The following is a 13,102-nucleotide window of genomic DNA, read 5'->3' as shown; positions in this document are numbered from 1 at the left end:
CGTCTTCGGACTCGAGCACCAAAATCTTATACGCCACTCAGAGAGCAAGGCGCCCCAGGCAGGCTCAGATGGGACTCGGGTCCGGGACCGTTGCCGTGACGACAGCGACAGGCGTCCTTCCTCGACAGACACTGAGATAAACAAAAAGCACATGGCTGCCATCAGTGCAGGAAATGGACTCATGCCGCCAAAGTAAAACACACAGATTTCTCCCTCCTGGCTTTTTATCCATCTGGTCTGCTTTGGTGGCAGCTGATGGATCCACTCGTCTTTTTTCCTCCCTTTTTTTCTTAGTCTTTCTTTTTGCCAGGTATGGAACGCTCAGATGGAAAGAAAAGAAAAGAAATGGGAAAAAAAATCTTTCTCCCAGAAAATGCTGGGTTGGGCTGGGTTTGAAAAACGCTGACTTCAGTACTTGTGTGTGTATGCACGAGCACACGTGACCATGCGAATATGTGTGTGTGTGTGGGTGTGTGTGTGTGTGTGTGTGTGCAACAATAAACAAAAAAAGAAAATGGTTTCCTACCTCACAAATAACCAGCACTTCAGGTTATAAAATTGTTTTAAATGGTTTAAAAATTGTCATAAAATTGAATTAAACTTGCTAAAAACTGGTCGTAAACCAGTCATAAACTGGGTATTGATTGGTTAAGTGAATTTAAACTAGTTGTAAACTGCAAAAGTGGGTTATAAACTATTATGAATGCTGTAAAATGTTATAAACCGATTACAAAGTGGTTACAAACTGCACTGCAACCAATTGTTATTCTTTATATCATTATTAATAACATTATTATTATTCTTATTATTATTATTAGAATATGCTTTATTTGCAAAGTAGTTTTCACGCAGAAGGAGTTTGCTGTGGTATTGAATAATAATAAAAATAAGTGGTGTAAAAATTGCAAATTGCAGGTATATAATAGAAAATATGTGAATATGATACTATATGTAATGCATGTTTATATAATATCTAATACATATAAATATACATTCAATTTATATATATATAAATATAAATATACTTTAAAAATGTATTTTTAGAAAATAATAGAAGTATCAGCCAGGAGCTGAATTGCAGTAACAGAGATGTACCAAGTACTGAGCGGGGCGGGGGTGATCACCCCAGAATTGGAAAATATGGCGTGGCCCGGACACGCCAAATAGAGGAGCCCTTTTGTGTCAAGTGACTTGTCGCGATTGGAATCCCCCCCTTCCCGAAACCCTAACCACTCTCCCGTGCCATATTTCGTCCCCGTCCCAACCGGAAACCATGAATTTTAGAAGAGCCGAACCGCGATGACCTTCCCTTCAAGTATAACGTGACCCCCGACGTCTACACCCCCACCAGGGGACTTGGTACATCCCAATTTGAGCAGCGCTGCAGCCGATAGATGGGGGTCATTTCAACTTTGCAGGGGTGCAATCACAACGTTTACCTCAGCCCCCGTCTCATATTCTTCTTCTCCTCGGGCAAATCTTCTTCCAGATTGAAACAGGATGTGCGCGTCTCGGGGAAGGGGGGGCTTTGTGTTTGTGGGTCTTTTATTTTGGCGGTGCATCACACATGCGTCAGCAGCTGTCACAACAAAGAGCCTCCAGCTCACGCCGCCGTCGCCGCCGTTCGACTCTTTCAAGGCGAGATCGCTGTCCAATTACCCAGGATGGGAGATAAAAAAATGGGGGGGGGGGGGCTTCCACGCAAACAGCTATTACGGGAAGTGGTTGCCGTGCCAACAGGAAGTGTGATTTTCACAACGTCAACGCGTAGCTCGGACGCTTGTGATTACACTTCTCCTTCGGATGGTCGCCGTTGCTTTGCCGAGGTGGCATTCCTCCAAATACCGATGTTTTCTTTCTATCAGGTGGTCGATGCTGATTGGCCGGAGGTCATCGGCCACTTCCTGTTCCATCATGGAGGCATGCGGGATGCAGGGGGCGGGGCTTCTCAGATCATCCAATCATTTGCTTTTGTCTTGTTTATTTTTTCCCATCTTAGGAAACAGATTACAGATGTTTTTTTGTTTTATTTTTTTACATTTTCCGCCCAGATGTATCCTCGAGTCGAAGGCAATGAGAGGACAAAGCCCCCCACCCACCCCACCTGATCTATTTCTGCGTCCGTGCGCCGCCAAAGAGCGAAGCGGGCGTTCTTGGCGTTGACTTTTATGAGACGAAATGAGCTCGCCCGCCAGATGTAATATGTTTCCTGTCCCTCTGGTCGCCGCTGCCCGTTGTTTATATCCCCCCCCTGCAACGCTCCCACTCCTGGGCACGCCGCCTGATATTGTAATGGCCTTAATTAAAGATTAATGTCAGTCTCTCTTTCTTGCGTGCACCGCTCAGATAGCTCCTATCCCCAGGCGCTTCACTTCACAATTTTTTTAAAAAACGGGGGAAAAAAAGGGCCCAGGATGGACAGTGGATTTTTTGCAGCCCGCCCAAAATAAAAGCCACCGGCCAACATGGCGCTTTCAGCTGAAGGGCGAGCAATAACAGCCCCGCCGCCGCCTTTACGACAAGGAGGCAGTCATTTTAATTATCGCAACCAGGCGAGGAGACACAATCAGCCAGCTGAAGGCCTTCACCCTCACCTCCACCTCCAACCCCCACCCCAAAACAATTACCGCCGCTCATCATCCTGTTTGTAATGTCAGGGCATCCATCTGCCCCTCTGCGCGGCTCAGGTGCGGAACGCCGCCGTCTGTCCCCCCCCCCCGCGAGGGCCGTGAGTCAGACGCCGCACCTGATTTGTCAAAACGACCCCCCCCTTCGTTGCCGTCACGGGGGATGTTTACTTCCCCCTGGAAGAAGCAGAAAAACTACTGACACGCTGATGTTTACAGTCACCTTAATAAAACCTGGCAGGGGACGGAGCAGAATGTGTGTTTTTTTTCCAGACCTCCGCCTTCCTGTCGACCAAACAGGCTAACCGGTCGGTTAGCGGAGGATGCTGGACGTCTGAAAATCGCCGGGAATTAGCATTTAACAGGCCCAGATTAGCCACTGCGGCTCAGGAAACAAACACGTGCGTAGATGTTGTAGCATATTAGTCAAGAAAAACACCTAATTGATGGAAAAACTCAGTTTAAGCCTGCAATACAACTACTGTTCCCGCCCGATTCCAGGTTAAAAAAAACCAAACAGAATTCCTTGCACCCCAAAATCACACAAAAAACAAGCATCAACATGAACCCCAACATGAATATGACCAACCGGACACCGGCAGGAACGCCGACAACAGGGAGGGGTGTCCACGGTTCGCCATGGCAACAGAGGGGTCGATCACCCCCCACCTACACTCATTAATCTGTTTGTTTGGCTGCGGAGGAAACTTGGGTCGGGTTTTTGCGTTCGATCTCATTGGCTATTATTTCGAAACAAGGAAACTCCGGGCCCTCGGGTAACTCGTGATCATCGCCCAGCGGTCCCACCCGTGACGGTGAACGCCTCCCCCTTCTCGCTGCCGTGGATTTTGATGCAACATCAGACTCCTCACAACGGGAGCTTATCTCATTCCCTCACAAGCTATTATCTTGATCAGACTAGCTTTATTTATATATTTATATATTCCTCTTTTTTCTGTTAAAGCAATCAGCATCCACCCCCCCATCCCCCCCGTCCGCACGAGAGAGCGGCTTTTCTTCCACGGCGCGAGCGGCGGCGCCCGTTGGCGTCCCATTGAGACGTTTTAAAACTGTCAGCCGGCACCCACCAAATCCAAATTGGAGTTAAATTGAAAAGGCGTCCGGCTGGATGGGAGCCAAGACAAGCAAAGCCTGGGCTTTGCCGCGGCGGCAGATGTCGATGAAAGTTTTTAATGGAGTTGAATTAATTCACGCCGGGTGTAATTTGTCCTGTGGATGTGGGAGGCGTGCTAAGCCTGAACTCTTTCAGGGTCACAGGAGTCATTACGTTGATGGGCATCTGCCGAAGGCCCAGTATGAATCCTCGGAAAAAAGTAAGCAAATAAAAAAAATTTAATAAATACAACTCACTTGTATTAATGTTGAGATCATAATGAAATGTACTACTTGGACTGAAGGATTAAATTGGACCCTCATAACTGTCAGCGCCAAGGGTTGGAAAAAAGGGCTGAAATAATTTTAATAATTGATAAATATTTTTTTATTTTATTTTATTTTATTTTATTTTCTTCCTTGTTCACAACCCATTACAAATCAACACCCCTTATCAAATATGTAGTCCAATATTTTCCACTACTGGGTGTCACTGTCGTGCAAAGACCAACGGGGTTGGCAACACAGGTGTGTAGCATAATGCATGTTGGGTAATGCCAAGCTAGCTTTGCTAAGCACAAATATGGCAGACTAAGAACTCAGAAAGAAGACAAAATTTAAAAATGAATGGTCTTAAGGAGGAAAAGGGCGAAAACATCCGTGAGCTCGTCTCTAACATCGTTCAACAAATTGTTCCAAAATAGACAAACAAGATGGACTTTGTCCGAGGCTCTGTACATCAGATCGGACAAAACATTGCCAATCGCCCTTGACAGATTGTCTTGAAGTTCACGAGTAGCGTCTACAGAACTGAACTGTGGCGAGCATCTAAACATCACGCCGTCTGAAAGCACCTCAACATCGGCTTTGCTGAAGACCTCACCAAGGACGGCAGAGAAGCCAGGAAAGCTGTCTGGCCGAAGGTGAAACAAGCGAGGAAAGAAGGTCATAAAACTATGTTCCGAGGTCCCGACGCTTTTATTAATGGGCAGAGAGTTGCTCCATGATGCTTCTGCTAATACAACACTTCTTTCAACTATTTCATACACAGGGTTCTGAGAAGAGAAGTTCTTCATACTTTTTTCAATTCACTGTATTCTGGTCAGCCCTTATTGTTTGGATTAGTTTTTTGTTATACGTTTCAGTTTAAAAGTGATATATCTTTTTTGTCCGTTAATGCAAGGGGACTGATGGATTTAACAAAAAGAAAATGCCTTTTTTTGTTCTGTAAAGGGAAAAAAATTTAATTTTTTTTTCATGCAAGAAACCCATTCGAAGAAAGAAGATATTGTTTTCTGGACTCAACAATGGGGAGACAAAGCGTACTTTAGTCATGGCACCTCAAGATCAGCAGGGGTTGCAATTTTGCTGAAGAACTTCCAAGGGCAGGTTATTTCACACCTGGCAGACGAGCACGGCCATCGGTTGATCCTTATCACAAGAATTGACTATTTGAAATTCATTTTGATCAATGTATATGGCTACAATAACATAAAAGAAAACAAGAGTCTACTAGAACAAATAACTGCACACTTGGAAGATCTTCAATGTTCTCATCCAACTGACAATAAAATAATTTCAATCTGGTCTAGGATGAATTCCTGGATACCTTAAATACCCTTCAAGCTATCCTAATCCAATATTTTATGACTTCTGTCACAAGCTGAATTTGACTGATGCTTGGAGACGTATTAATCCAGCAGCCCTCCAATACACTTGGTTCAACCCCAATTATATCCTGAAATCCAGAATTGATTACTGGTTAATATCGAACCATCTGCTGAGCTATAAAGCGAGCTCTAGCATACTGGCAGCTCCACTGACAGACCATTGTGTTATTTATCTAGGTATTGCATCCAAATGAAGAAGGAATTCATCAAACAAATACTGGGAATTCAAATCTAACTTGCTAAAGAACGATGAGTATTGTCAAAAAATTAGATCCTTAATTAAAGCGATGAAGTCATCCGAGGAACTTGCATCTCCGGTCAAACAATGGCAGTTCCTGAAATATAAAATTCGACAACACTATTTCCTTTAGCGTAAAACTTGAAAAAGATCTTGACAAAAGAGAATTGGACATTATGGCGCAACTTCATACTTATTGTAACAAACCTAGCTTGGATGAGGGTGACAAACAAAAAAATAATTGAATTACAATCGAGTCTGGATAACATATTTATTCATTGAGCCCATCGTGCATTTGTTAAATCCAGAGCAAAATGGATCGAAGTAGCAGAGAAAAACTGCATATTTTCGTAGCTTGGAAAGACGAAGACAAGAGAAAAATAAATTCAGTTCTCTTTTAATTAACAAGGAAACTACAGATGAGGCTATAATATCCTCTGAAATCTTTAAATTCTATAGCCACCTATACAGTTATAAATTCTCAAAAAGTGATTGTGACTCCTTTCAAACAGATATTGCTCAACATGTCCCAAAAATTAACAACTACAAGCAAACCTGTGATAAGCATCTGACTTTTGCTGAACTTGACACAGCAGCTGGTCGACTATCTCCCAACAAAGCTCCGGGTTCAGATGGTCTCACAGGAGACTCCTACAGACACTTCTGGGAGGATATAAGGGAACTTCTCTATCAGGTTTTCTTGGAAATCTTTGAAACTTGGTCTCTTCTGACGACAATGAGACACGGGGTTATCATTTCCATCCCCAAGCCCGGTAAAGACCCTCATCTTATTGAAAACAGAAGACCCGTCACTCTCAGAAATTCGGACAATAAATTGTTTACCTACATCCTAGTTTCCCGTCTCTAATCGTGAATCTCAGACATTATTGCAGAGACACAATCGGGCTTTCTGAAAGGAAGGTCAGTCCACAATAATATAAGGCTTGTCATGGACATCATTGAATACATAGACCTCATAGAAGATAATGGCTTCATATTATTCTTGGACTTTTATAAAGCCTTTGACTCGGTCGAGCATCCATTTATCTTAGTGACCCTCGAGCATTTTGGATTTGGATTAAAATATAGGAATGTGATCCGTGGGCTCTATGAGAATATTAATAGCAGGGTCACCCTACCGAGCGGCACCACTCCAAGCTTCCATATTGATGTGGGAATCCCCCAAGGTTTCTATTTATTTATACTAGCTACCGAAATGCTAGCCTTTCATATTAAAAATTGCAACAATATCCAAAAGTTAGATGTGTTGGGCACAGAAATAATTATTAGTCAGCTGGCAGACGACACAACTTTATTTTTGAAAAACGAACATCAAGTCTCGATAAGCGTTGAAAAAATTAAAAAATTCTCCAAGGCTTCAGGATTATCTTTGAACTTAAAGAAATGTGAACTTTTTGCGCTTCATGACTCACCACTGAAAGATATCTGCAATCCCTATTAAATCAGAAATGAAATACTTGGGTGTTTTCCTTTCTAAGGACCAAAAGCTAAATCAGTCCAGGAACATAGAATCTAAACTCAATGAAAGCTACATTGAATATATGGCTCCAAAAGGGATTTGTCAACATTAGGCCGGATATATTTGACCAAAATGAAATGTTTATCTAGATGTATATACCCAAAAAATCTATTAACCGACTAAATTTTAACTTTATCTGGAGGAACAGACCACATTATCTAAAAAAAAATCACATATGGTGAAAGAAACAAGTGAAGGAGGGCTGAAAGTGATAGATTTGGACTGCCTCAACAGGACATTGAAGGTGAACTGGTTGAAATCCTGGATCAAGCATCATCAGTCTTTTTGGTATTGTATTACTAACTATTGATTCAACAAAGTCTGTGGCCTAAGTCTTCTGCTTATCTCTGACTTTGATATCAACAAGATTCCTGTCATTTTTTCAGAGTTCCATAAACAAATATTATTGTACTGGAAAATGATGCCATACACAATTTCTCACCACATGGTACAATAATATGGAACAATAGATATGTGCTGCATCGCAACAAGTCTCCAATTTACCAGGAATGGTTTGAGAAAAGTATATGGTCAATAATTGACTTGATGGATGACAATGGCAGTCTTTTAAATTATGAACAATTCTGCACCAAACACAGCTTTGACCCTCCCATATTAGAGTTGATAAAGTTATGTAACGCACTACCTCGACAATTTGTATTCCTGACCAAAAACATAATGAGTCATCAAACCATACAAGCACAGTCCCCCCTACTATCACTCCAGGAAATCTCAATTCTGGACAGAAAATGCAGCAACTCCTTTATTAGAGAATGTTTTACAGAAAATGTTCCCTGGACATCAAAACAAAAATAACATTTTAAATAAATTTGGTTAGAAATCGATTGCCACGCTGCGAACTATGTATCTGACTCTACCAATACCCCCCCAAGGGAAAAGAGACCCACTTCAAAATTATGAATGACATCTACCCATCTAAGGAATTATTGAGGATACACTTTAATATTGAAGATAATATTTGTACATTTTGTGAAGACAACATTGAAACCACTGACCATATATTTTTCCCATGCGAAAAAGTACAGGGCTTTTGGGCTAAAACTCAAATATGGATTAAAGACAAATTTCCATCGTCACCAGTTTCTTTCTCAAGAGATGATATAACATTTGTTTTACTTTTAAGCAACAAAAGAGATGAACTCTGTGTCAATGTTATTCTAGGCCTTGCCAAGTTCTTCATACACAAAAACAGAATGCATAAGTGTTCCCCCAATTTAACATTATTTTTGAACGTTTTCGAATTATTTAAAGAATCCTTAAAACTTGTGAAAAAAATCCTAAAACCAAAAAAAATACAGTTTGATGTCTGAGATTCCTGGTGAACCACAAAGTTAAATACATATTATATTCCCCTTGCAATTTATGTATGCTTTTTTTAATCAATTGATTTATTTGTTTATCTATTTGTTCATACAAAATAAATGAAAATATTTATCTATTTTCTTTTTTTTTCTTATTTATTTTAATTTCTAGCATTAAACATTTCTCACAAACCTTTAATACTGTTAACTCGTTCAGATGAGTGATAACATACAGTACGAATGTCCTTTGCATCCTCATCCCCAGTTGATTCTTTGACATTCTAGTCCACCTTGCCGTGTTTGTTTGTACATATGTATATCTGTTTATACTATTTATGTTCGATTAAAAAATAAATAAATAAATAAATAAATAAATAAATAAATAAAAACAAAAGGTTGCGGACTGACATCCGGTGATGGTTCATGTTTTGTTAAAAAAAAAAAAAAAGGAAGAAGACGCACAAATACGGCGGTTCGGCTCTTCAAAAGGTAGGTCTGAATTCAGCGTGAAATTGTAATTATCGAGTCCACGTTATTTTTTCGGACATTAAATGACCATATAGTTGATAATGGTGGGAATTACTGGGTAAAACTCGAGTGTTTTTTGTAATTCTGTTCGTCGAATATATTAAGCTAGCGTACAACGTCAGCAATACTAACCCCAAGGTTAGCCGAGAATAAATCCCTCGTATTGACGTCCTCCCATAGTTTCTGCAAAGCAAAGGAGTATTTTTATACATATAGTGACTTAACTGTTTTCAGATAAAAACGGAGATCTATAAATATGTTACAAAGATATTTGTTTAGTTCAAGTGTTCGGTGTTATTTGAAAAACCGTACACCAGTGCTATGACGTGTGACCCGGATGCCGGAAGCTAAAGCTGCTTTTATTCGGTTGCGATGTCAGAATATAATATTGCTAAAATTTGACCGGGAATTGTGTACCAACCACATGTATATAATTATAAGATATAAGACTAAAATTTCGAGCAACCAGTCGTCATTTGTGACGGATCAGTTTCTGTGAAGATTGTAATAGAGTATTCATCGTTTGTAGCATTCCGCAGCCACATATTAGCTAATGCTAAACATCGCTGCTGTTGAAATTTCTTTTCTTTTTTTGCTTGTCTTGATTTTATTGAATAAACTGTACCAGTGTTTAGCCAGTGCAAACTGAAATTATTACTCTTTGCTTGGGTATGCTGGCTGTTAGTTGCCTTGTGCCAGCATTGCCCAGCAATCTATTAGCCACGGCTAGTCTAATTAGCTGGGTAGGATTCATATGGTAGCCTCTGATTAGCATCTGGCTACCTTAAACTCACAGAGTGCAAGAAATAGGTGGGTTTCAAAACCCTTCCCATTGACTGCTGTAGGATTTTACTTGTTTTTTCAATTAATTGTGTTTGCTCACAATGTATTCCAATGCTACTCATTATTTATCTCATCAGGATATGCTTCTGACATGCATTGATATATGTGTGTGCTTTGTTTTTCCAGAAGCTGCAGACGGAGTATCCAACCACAACTGGGGAGAACAATATGATCCTGTACTTCATTAGTCCAATTTAAAAACCTCAAGTGGTGGTAATTTGGGCCTAAATTAAGGCAAGTAAAAGAACGCAACACATATAAAGCTGAAATTAAAATGTCTTCCTCATGTGGCAGTCAAAGACATTCTGGTTGGTCGGTCTTATACTGCTCATATGCACCTTCTAAAATGAACATATTTAGGTGAAACTAATCAGTTGGATATGTGTTATGAAAATGCATATTTTCACTTGGTGTTACTTTTGTTTTGTTTCCTTCATATTTCGGGCAATTTAACGTGACTAATTCTCGAAAAGAACAAGAGATCTTCAGTTTCTGGGGGCTGTTACACTATTTAGCGCTCTGGGCCCAAATACAAACCTGTATTACAAACCTCTGAAGTAATAATCGCGTCCAAAAAACCTTTTAACATCAGTGAACTTTCATAACTTTGATTTAGCCGCTTAGTATTCAAGATTTAATCCAGTCAAGTATCACATCAAAGTGTGTAATAGACCCAAGAGTCCACCAGAGAATACTGTGTCAGTCATGTTTTTCTCCACCTGGGCATAAAAAGAACTCGCGTATGAAGCTGCAACACCAGCAAAGGATGATTAAACGAATACCGGAGGCATCCAAAAACAAGCGCCGCTGCCAGGGATCAAATATATTAGTTGCTGCAGACCCAAGGCAGCCGTTGCAAGACTCCATGCAGCAATTTTAGGGCCTCGAAAAGCAGTTTTGGGGAGCCTAGCTGAGAAGTTACAGTGAAATGCTAAGATATGAGCCAAATTAAAATGAACTCCAATAGAGGCTCGTGAAAACATTACGGTATTTTTAGTGAAGACACTTCCCTAGATAAGTCACATCTCCAGGTCTGCAGTGATCTAATCCTCAAGCACAAACCCAGACGCTTTTTGTCGAAGCACAGAAGCGGTCATTCGTAAACACTTTATTTTTTTGTAGAGATCTCGTGTATGTAAGGGATCAGCAGCGGCCTATGGGCTCAGACCCCAATGGCCCCCTAAAGTGTCCTGGCTGGAGGTGGACCGAGCCGCTGCATTAAATCATTGACATGTACTGTGGAGGCCGGGATGGCGGCCCGCCAGCGAGGGTCTTAACCAAGCCTTCGTCTGTCAAGGGGTTTTAGGGCCGGGGCTTTGTCGGAGATGAGAACATTGATTTTGACTCTTCAGATGTAGGCGTGGAAGTGCCGCCGCTATGAGTTTGAACGCAATGATTCTAGGACGCCCGAGGATTCCATTAAACCCTGTTTTAAAGCGGAGCGAGCGTTTCAAGACAAAGAAACGTCTGACCTTTGACCGGATGTGGCAGCCCGTCCATCCCTGAAGCAGATAGCCGGTCGGGGAAAGCCTCCCGTCTTTATCTTCTCCTCTTTCACGGAGGAAACTCTCCCGGGGCCTCAGGCGCGATCGATAGCGCTGCCTACGCGAAGCTTCTCAGCCGCCACCGCCGCTGTCGTCCCAGACACTTCTGACTTTGACACATCCAGTGTTAAGCTTTAAGACCCGTGATGTACAATTCGTCTCAGATGGGGCGGGGGCCAAAGCTCACACAATTTACTGGCACGCCGATGTTTTGAGCCTGAGGTTGTGGCTCAGCATGAAAATGCTCGTCCTCGGGTCACCTCAGCTCATAGACTCGCTCCCCGACAGTGTGCCAGAGGATGTATGAAATTATAAAAATCATTGGTGTCGACCATCACAATGTGGGCTTCCTGGAAAAGAAGTTCTGCCCTTTTCTTCCTGGGCCCGGATCCCCACTGGGAGGAGGCAAACGGGCGTAAACGACTTATCTTAAGTCATCCCAGTGCGCGGCGCCCGGATCAGGCCTGGGATGTCTCCAATGTGTGTGTTTTTAGCTGCCTAGTGTGAAAGCTGAGTGACTCAGTGAGGGTGTTATTTATTGATTCATTTAGAAACTGCTAACATCCTGGCGGCGCCATCTCCTTTCAGGTTGCACTTTGACCTCCTCGCCAGGAGAAGGACATCTGGCGCTTAGCTCAGGGCGGGCAAGTAAGTAAGCCGACATCTTTGCATCTGGAGGAGTCGATACCCCAGCGGTTGAATTATTGATGAATCTATGAACTATGATTTTTTTTTTCTCCCCCCAGAGAAGTCCGGTGCCTAGACTGCCCTTCTGGATCCAGTCTGGGGCGAATGCTGCCCCCCCCCCCCCCCCCCCCCCCCCCCCCCCCCCCCCCCCCCCCGCCTCACGGTCGATCCCGCCTCTGGAGCCGCAGCGGAACAACTCTTCATCTCGGTAACGCTGCGTTTTATTTCTTTTTTTCAATTACGCTTTTTCACGCCGACTATTCCGACAGAAGCCCTGACATCCTTCCAGTCAGCAAGATGTTTTTTAATAAAGCTGGTGGTGGGGGAGGGGAGGGCGGGGGGGGGTGAGAGACAGGTTCCAATATGGCCTTCAGCTTCAATCTGATATTGACGCGTCGAGCTCCACCACACTATCTTGCATGCGAGTGGGGAAAAAAAGGGGCAGGCGTTGGCGGGGATGGAAACATGTCATCTCTCCTGGAAATGTATCTAACAAAGTGGAGTTCAGACGGCCATATTGGATATTGGGGGGAGGGGCGTCTTTCTTATTTTTCTTTTTTTTTTTGTTGGATGTAAGAAATTCCTAACATCATTTCAGGTAGAAAGACTTTTTTTAAGGCCTGTTTTTACCCTCATTTGACAGTCTGTACTGCACTGCCCCCTGTTGGTGGCCAGTGGAAGTGCAACAGCCGGACAAAACGGGGGCTGTCACTCCCCAGATATGGTGTCGGGATGAGTAGCTGAACCTTGTATCACCCCGATAAATATACTCGCTCCACATCAGTCTGGGGTCAGAAGTTTAAGATTTAATGTTTGTGAGAGTAAATATTAGAAAGCAGACGGAGTAGCTGTTTATCTCCCGGCTTCGTGGAAGGTTTGCAAGATAAAAACGGAATATTTTAAGGCTTTGAGGTTAAAACCTTGATTTCCGCGTGTCATGTTCACGCTGTTCATTTAAATTTCAACATGAACATGTGACTCCCCTCCGCC

The sequence above is a fragment of the Fistularia commersonii genome, chromosome 7 (assembly GCF_037954325.1).
Source record: "Fistularia commersonii isolate RoL2024-O1a breed Wild chromosome 7, RoL_Fcom_v1.0, whole genome shotgun sequence".
In the NCBI taxonomy this organism is placed as follows: Eukaryota; Metazoa; Chordata; class Actinopteri; order Syngnathiformes; family Fistulariidae; genus Fistularia; species Fistularia commersonii.
This window is presented reverse-complemented; position numbering follows the sequence as displayed.